Raw genomic sequence first — 6,817 nt, 5'->3', positions numbered from 1 at the left:
CGTTTCTCCCCTTTTCCCCTCACGTACCTTTTCTATACTCCAATCCCTAATGACCGAACCACCTCCTCCCTCTTCTACCATGGCCAAACCATCCCCACCTCCCACATCCCTATATGGTGCTCATCATATGATATATCTAAAGCTCACATCTAAGAACTATGTTTACTGGCGCACACAGGTTGTACCCTATCTCACTGGCTAACGCCTCTTCGACTATGTCACAGGTGACAATCGTTGCCCTCAAGACCCTATCAAAGCCAAGGCATGGCGTGAACAAGATGCTTTTATTATGAGCCTTCTCATCGCCTCGCTCTCTTAAGAGGCCTTTTCATTAGCAGTCAGACGGACCACTAGCAAAGAGATCTGGGATGCCCTCCATGCTGCATTCAGTTCTCCGTCTACAACCAGGATTCTGTCTTTCAACGTCTCCTTTCAAAATCTGGTTCACAAATCAGATGAGACCATTACTCAGTTTCTCCATGGAGCCAAGCATCTCTCTGATGAGCTAGCAGCTGCAGGGAAGCCCCTCCCATCGGAAGACTTTAACATCCACATCTTTCGGGCCCTACGCCCTGACTATCAAGCCCTTGCCTCCATTATGATGGTACAAAAGGAGCCCATCTCCTACACCGACATGCATGGTCTCCTTATGAGTCACGAGAACCTTCTCCACTCACGTCTTCCCATTGTTGATCCTGCCATCGATGCATCAGCCCATGTCACTCACCAAGGTCGTGGCCCTCCTTCCACTGGTGGTCGTGGTACAAACTCCTCCTAAGGCCGTGGTCGTGGCCGTACTAGTGGATTTGGTCTTTCTAATGCATTCGCTCACAATCCATGCACAATCTGTGGACGCACTAATCATCAGACAGACACTTGCTACTACCGCCCACAGGGACCTACCAGAGCCGCCATTCTACCTACCCCTCCCCGTCCCTACAATCGGCCACCATCTTAACCCAACGCCTACCATACTACACCCTTCTCTACCCCTCAACCCCCTACCATCGCACCTCCACCCCATCACCCCACACCGCCACAATCCTTCGCCACCTCTTGGATCCCTGATACTGGAGCCACCCACCATTCCACCCCTGACTTAACCCAATTCTCCACCTATGATCCATATACAGGTAATAACCAACTTGTGGTTGGTAATGGTAAGGGTCTTTCTATATCTCACATAGGCACTGCTTCCATCTCTTCTCCCTCTCGTTCCTTTTCTCTTTCTAATGTTTTACATGCTCCCACTCTCACTTGTTCTTTGTTATCTGTTCAGCAGTTTTGCCGTGACAATAATGTTTACTTTGAGTTTCACTCTTCTTTTTTCTCTGTGAAGGATCCGAAGACCAATCAAACCCTCTTCACTGGACACAGTAAGCATGGTCTCTATTCCGTTCCAGCGTCATCTTATGCCAATCTGGCCTCTGCCTCATCTTTCAATCGTTGGCATCATCGTTTAGGGCACCCTCATGAACGTGTGCTTCGTCTTATGTTACCAGGTCATCAACTCGTGAAGTCTCATTCTTTATGTTCTGCTTGCCAAATGGGCAAAGCTAGTAGATTGTCACTACGTGAAACTAGTACTTGTAGTTCCTCTCCTTTGGATTTAGTTTTTAGTGATGTATGGGGCCCCCACCCCACAGTTTCTTCAAATGGGAATCATTATTTTGTTATATTTGTTGATGACCATACTAAATATATTTGGTTTACTGCTTTAAAGTTGAAGTCTGATGTTTACTCTGTCTTTCGTACTTTTCAGGCCTTGGTGGAATGTCAGTTCTCTCGCTCCATCAAGGCCATTCAAATTGATTTGGGGGGGGGGGAGAATTCCGTACTCTCCCATCTTATTTTGCCAAGTTGGGCATCCAACACAGGTTATCTTGCCTTCATACTTATGAGCAACAGGGAACAGTTGAACGTCGTAATAGGCACATTGTTGAAACTAGGATTACCTTACTATCCCATGCCGCTGTTCCCCAGGCTTACTAGGATTATGCCTTTGAAACCGCAGTTTTTCTCATCAATCGCATGCCCTCCTCTATCACAGGTAACAAATCCCCCCATCAGTTAGTTACAGGCAATTCTCTAGACTACTCTTTTCTAAAAATCTTTGGATGCCTTTGTTATCCATGGCTCCGTCCTTACAATCATCACAAGGTTGAACCCCATTCTGCCTCATGTGTTTTCTTAGGATATAGCCCTTCCCATCATGGTTATCGTTGTATGGATCTCATCACCCGTCGTATCTACATATCTCGCCATGTCAGATTTGACGAATCTACTTTCCCATTTCACACTGCACCACCATCCTCCTCAACCCAACCCCCTCCTACTACCTCTCCCCGTGGGGCATTGCACCTAACATACCTACCCCTCAACGTCACCCTAGCCCTCCGCCTACCCTCCCAAACCCACCCATCCCTCTCCCTGCCACCCCAGAACCGCCCCTACCCGAACCACCCTCTCCCATATCCCCTCCTTTCTCACCTCACCTAACCCTAACCAACCCTAACCCTGAATCCTCTACCACCCCACCCCGTCGCACCAGAACCCTACACGATCTCTATGCTGACCCCTTGACCCTCTCTACCATCACCTCACCTGACCCGACTGAACCTACATGCTTCTCCCAGGCCCACAAGGTTCCTCATTGGCGTTCTGCTATGTTTGATGAATTTAATGCTTTATTACGTAATGGTACTTGGTCTCTTGTGCCTTACAGGGAAACTATGAATCTGGTTGGCTGCAAGTGGGTGTACCGCATCAAACGGAAGGTAGATGGCTCCCTTGAGCGCTATAAGCCCCGTTTAGTTGCTAAAGGATTTCATCAACAACCTGGTCTTGACTATCATGAGACCTTTAGCTCTGTCATCAAACCTATTACCATACGAATGGTCCTCTCCTTGGCTATATCTAAAGGATGGGCTGTTCGTCAGCTTGATGTTCAGAATGCATTCTTGCATGGTATTCTATTTGAGGAAATCTACATGGCTCAACCCCAGGGTTTTGAAGATGCCCTGCTCCCTAATCATGTCTGTCGCCTCCACAAGTCCCTCTATGGGCTCAAATAGGCTCCTAGGGCTTGGTTTCACAGGTTAATTGAGTTCCTCACTCGCTCTGATTTTTGGCCATCCCAAACCGACACATCACTGTTTATCTACATGCAGGGCTCTGTTGTCACATATGTCCTTGTCTACGTCGATGACATCTTGGTTACAGGGAACCAACCAACTCATGTTCAGACTCTCCTTCATTAGCTTGCTTCAGAATTCTCTATCAAGGATCTTGGTCGTCTCAGCTTTTTCCTTGGTATTGAAGCCCTATATCGGTCTGATGGTGTCCTCCTCTCTCAACACCGGTACATCACTGATCTCCTCCAGAGGGCTGGCATGACTGACTGTAAGCCCGTCACTACTCCCATGGCCACCACTTTTGCAACATCTTCCACAGGGGGTGTCCTTCTTTCGGACCCCACCAGGTATCGCTCCATTGTTGGTGCTCTCCAATACATCACCCTCACCAGGCCTGATGTGGCTTATTCAGTGAACCGTGCCTGCCAGTTCATGCATGCCCCCTCCGAAGACCATTGGATACTAGTCAAACGGATTCTATGCTATCTCCAAGGAACCAAGGATCATGGGTTGTTCATCTCCAAATCTAGTTCCCTCCAATTACAAGCATTCTCTGATGCTGACTGGGCTGGTGACAATGCAGATCGTAAATCCACAGGAGGCTATGCCATCTATATGGGTCCTAATCTGATCTCCTGGGCCTCTAAGAAGCAGAAGACAGTTGCACACTCCTCCTCCGAGTCTGAATACAAAGCAGTGGCTGATGCCTGCGCCAAACTCACTTGGCTTCGCTCTCTCTTTGAGGAATTAGGGATCCCTGTTCCCATTGCACCCATTCTTTGGTGTGACAACATTGGGGCCACTTACCTTTCGGTCAATCTGGTCTTTCATGCGCGTACCAAGCATGTTGAAATTGACTTTCACTTCGTTCGTGATAAATTCGCCTCTAAGGAACTTCAAGTGCAGTTCATTTTAACACATGACCAGATAGCCGATATCCTTACCAAAGCTTTCAGCTCTACATGGTTCTCCTTTCTACGGGACAAGTTGCGGATTCAACCATTCAAATCCCCACCTTGAGGGTGTGTATCAGGACAGTTAGCCTCCCACTCGAACTCAACCTCTAGAGTCATACTCACACTCAACAACCTCTTCTACATTGTAGGCATTTTCAGTGAGCACAAACTCTAGAGACTACTTGCAGTCCAAGACTACCTCATGAGACAGCAGAGTTGGAATAGGATTCTCACATGTGATAATAGACTTTCTGTCTATTACTCACATATGTTAACAGAGTCCTACCCCATTACTATTAGAGTTTGAGTCTCCCACATGTGATCATAGAGTGTGTCTATAACTCAATAACTGTAATCTCTATATAAGAGCACCATTGTACACTCATTAAAAAAAATGCCAATAGACTATTTCAACAAGTAGAAGCAACAGGCTTGCTGTGTTATGGTAGGTGGTAGTGTCTGTGAGATGGCCCTATTGGCATAGCTAGAGAGTTGGGCTGGTGCAGTAGGCATCATTATGAATTGACAGTTGACACCTGCTGAGGTATCCATGATAGCCAACATACTCACAAATGTGCTTGGCATGATGAGATGGCAATTGCAAGTCCTTGAGTGCATGAGGTGATGTTTCCGAAAGTGAATGTTGGATTGCCAAGGTCAAAGCATGGTCCATTGTGTAGGAGAGGCCAGTGTGAACAAGAACACATTGTAGAGAAAATGAGAAAAGCTGAAAATTGCAAGTTTTATGTTGAGATGGTGACTTCATGAGTGTTTTGAGTTGTCCTTTATTTGGAATTTGTTTATGCACATACGTTAGATTCAAGCTTGTTTTTGGAAACAATGACCTCAACCTGAGTAGAAGGTGAAAAAAATAAAATGTAACCCTACGAGTGAACTTTAATTTGGCTTTTGGAGAGAGAGAATTATGACCATTTCGATGAGCAATGGTCAGGGTACATGATATCAATTGCATAATTTTTTTTGAGACCTGCAAGGATAAAGACATCACCAACCATTAAGGAAGTTGTTGATTCTAACATAAGAAGTTCAAAATTTGTATTTAGAAATTTAAAAGAAGTAATAGGAATGATTTTTATACTATGAAATTGAAGTATGATATTATCATAGTTTGATAATACATTTTTTCTAAAATCAAAACACATAACAAGAAAGCAACTAAAAATTTCATTTGTACACGAGAGAACTTCTCAAAGGCTATGTTTGGTTGCAAGGGGAATTAAAGTGTAGGGAAGTGAAATTTTCATACTTAAAAAAGAAACATATGTAATCATTACCCCATGAGACTATATCATTACTTCAAATCATTCGATATTTGCTTATAAAATTTCACTTTACTTTACATCCAAAACCCTTTGCTATAATATGTAAAATAAAAATTACATGTAAAATGTATCATTGCCAAATATGGTTAAAAAAATCAAGTAATTTATATAATCACATTGAATCACATGGGCTAATGATTATTAAAATTTCTTTTTTAAGTATGAAAATTTTACTTCCCTTCCCTTTAAATTCCCGTTGCAAGCAAATGGAGCCAAAAGCACTTATGAAAGAATCATGTTTTGACATAAAGGGAATAAAATTAACAGTGGAAAGTTAATGCCTAAAAAAAAAAAAAAAATGGATGAAATTTAGGGAAAAAATTTGGTTGCTTCTTGGGTGTCAGACTTAGCTGCATTCCCTGCTGGCAATCAAAGAAATGGAATAGTTCACTTCCTCCCGTAGGATTCACACATACCGTCCTAGATTATAGTATTTTCCAAAATACACTTTTAGATTTCATTTCTTTGGCTGTCATAGGGGTTGCAACACTGCAGCTACTCGGGCAATTGCTAAATTTCGTTCAAAATTTAGGGTTATGTCTATTGAGATTAAAAAACAAAAAAAGAAGAACAAGAAAAAAAAAAGATTAGAGCAGGCTATGAATAGCAAGAGTGATTTCATTGGATCGGACTTTTTGTAAAAACAGAGCACACCATTGTTTTAAGCATCGGTCTAGGATCGGCCGTATTGGATCGGTATCGGCTGAGATCGATCTCCGATCCAGATTGTTTATTTGTTTCAGGGGTAAAATAGGAAAAAAATAGTACTTTTTAAAAAAAAACAAGGGTAAAATAGATCGATACCCACCGATCCCATCCGATCCAGATTGGTATCGAATCAGTATAGGCAGAGACTGATACAGATACCGTCCTCTAAATCTTTGGAGCACACAGTAAACATTGATTATAACAATTATTTCCAGGGATGTATGAGCTATTCCTAAGTAAGAGAACTGTGAACCCTCAAATCTCTCTAAGGCAATAATTGAATAAAACAATGATACCTCAGAGACAAATTTATAACTCAAACCTATTTCCATAAAGATCTGACAAATTTAGGAGAATTACCTTGAAGAAACGATCGAATCGGGGAGAGAGAGAGAGAGAGAGAGAGAGAGAGAGAGAGAGAGAGAGAGAGAGAGAGAGAGAGAGAGAGAGAGAGAGAGAGAGAGAGAGAGAGAGTAGGTAATGCGAAGGACGCGCGTCCTTTGTGGTTGGAGGTGATCGGGGAGAGAGCCTTGTGAGAGTGGTTTTGTAAAGAGATCAGCAGAAGAAGAAGAAGAAGTTGAAGTTTGGGTCATTCGTTATTTTTTTATTTTTTTTATTAATTTTTATCACACGCTTGGAACGGGATTCAGCATTGGTTTGAGCAGTTTGGGATCTT

This window comes from Macadamia integrifolia, chromosome 11 (genome assembly GCF_013358625.1).
Source record: "Macadamia integrifolia cultivar HAES 741 chromosome 11, SCU_Mint_v3, whole genome shotgun sequence".
NCBI classification, from domain to species: domain Eukaryota; kingdom Viridiplantae; phylum Streptophyta; class Magnoliopsida; order Proteales; family Proteaceae; genus Macadamia; species Macadamia integrifolia.
Note: the sequence above shows the minus strand (reverse complement) of the source record.